The 1,575-nt window shown below is 55.4% G+C and overlaps 1 long non-coding RNA gene across 3 annotated transcripts; it reads left to right on the top strand.

The window, feature by feature from the left end:
- Positions 1–361: 361 nt before the first annotated feature.
- LOC125728323 (uncharacterized) lies at positions 362–1,180 on the top strand. Of its 3 annotated transcripts, none has more exons than XR_007389028.1 (3): positions 362–477; positions 786–829; positions 1,069–1,146. It is a non-coding gene; the product is annotated as an uncharacterized LOC125728323 (long non-coding RNA). The 3 variants fall into 3 exon arrangements; XR_007389027.1 differs by having other exon boundaries at positions 981–1,083; XR_007389026.1 differs by lacking the exon at positions 362–477 and adding an exon at positions 981–1,024 and having other exon boundaries at positions 751–829; positions 1,069–1,180.
- The last annotated feature ends 395 nt before the right edge of the window (positions 1,181–1,575 follow it).

Below are 1,575 nucleotides of genomic sequence, written 5' to 3'. Positions count from 1 at the left end.
GGCTGCCTCAATGGACTCTGCCTGTGGTAGCGATGGAAGCCGAACGAAGCAGAATTGCGCTTAAAGGACGGTGCCGGAAAAGCTCCGGCGAAATTAGGAATCGGCAAATACCTGCCTGCCCATTCCTGGCCCGCTCCAGTATGACACATACCTCAGTCTTATATGGAGCCAAGAACAACTTAGCTTTGATGCACCAGTTGTGAAGGAATGCAGCACGCCCCCCACTCCCTGACCCAAATGTTAGCTGAAACTTGAGGTCCAGCCTGAGCCAGAGGAAGCCTAGCAATGTTTGGTGAAATTTAACCATAGTTCAGCTGGTCTCTCAGCCTCCCATCTGAAGCTGAGGTAGCCACCACAGCTGGTCTCTCAGCCTCCCATCTGAAGCTGAGGTAGCCACCACAGCTGGTCTCTCAGCCTCCCATCTGAAGCTGAGGTAGCCACCACAGCTGGTCTCTCAGCCTCCCATCTGAAGCTGAGGTAGCCACTATAGCTGGTCTCTCAGCCTGCCTTCTGAAGCTGAGGTAGCCACCACAGCTGGTCTCACAGCCTCCCATCTGAAGCTGAGGTAGCCACCACAGCTGGTCTCTGAGCCTCCCATCTGAAGCTGAGGTAGCCACCACAGCTGGTCTCTCAGCCTCCCATCTGAAGCTGAGGTAGCCACCACAGCTGGTCTCTCAGCCTCCCATCTGAAGCCGAGGTAGCCACCACAGCTGGTCTCTGAGCCTCCCATCTGAAGCTGAGGTAGCCACTATAGCTGGTCTCTCAGCCTCCCATCTGAAGCTGAGGTAGCCACCACAGCTGGTCTCTCAGCCTGCCTTCTGAAGCTGAGGTAGCCACCACAGCTGGTCTCTGTCTCCACAGCTGGTCTCACAGCCTCCCATCTGAAGCTGAGGTAGCCACCACAGCTGGTCTCTGAGCCTCCCATCTGAAGCTGAGGTAGCCACCACAGCTGGTCTCTGAGCCTCCCATCTGAAGCTGAGGTAGCCACCACAGCTGGTCTCTCAGCCTCCCATCTGAAGCTGAGGTAGCCACCACAGCTGGTCTCTGAGCCTCCCATCTGAAGCTGAGGTAGCCACCACAGCTGGTCTCTCAGCCTCCCATCTGAAGCTGAGGTAGCCACCACAGCTGGTCTCTCAGCCTCCCATCTGAAGCTGAGGTAGCCACCGCATTCTCTGGTCTCATGAACGACGTCGTGCTGTTCAGACTTGTATGTACATATTGATGGTGATGTGTCAGCCAAATAGAATTGGGGGGGTTGATACCGAAACACTGTAGCCTGTACACTAGGTTTGTCCTTGTTGCTGCTGGCTGGCCTCCAGGTGCTTGTACCGCAGTTTGCATTCATTGATCAGTGAGTTGTCCTCGTGTTAAACCCACCGACAGCAATGAATGTTTACTGCAGCCATTAAAGCGAGGCATGAAGAAGGCCTGCGATACTGACCCGGGTAGGTCTGGAGGCAGCTGCTCATTTCCTATCAGGTGGGGGGCTTTTTCACCATGTCTTCGCCCTCGGGGTCTCGTACGAAACGGCAGCGCTCAGGGTACAGTCAACGGTCGATGGTTTTTGTCTGAGGC

This window comes from Brienomyrus brachyistius, unplaced genomic scaffold, assembly GCF_023856365.1.
Source record: "Brienomyrus brachyistius isolate T26 unplaced genomic scaffold, BBRACH_0.4 scaffold237, whole genome shotgun sequence".
Taxonomy (NCBI): domain Eukaryota; kingdom Metazoa; phylum Chordata; class Actinopteri; order Osteoglossiformes; family Mormyridae; genus Brienomyrus; species Brienomyrus brachyistius.
Note: the sequence above shows the minus strand (reverse complement) of the source record. Positions and strands in the feature narration are given on the sequence as shown.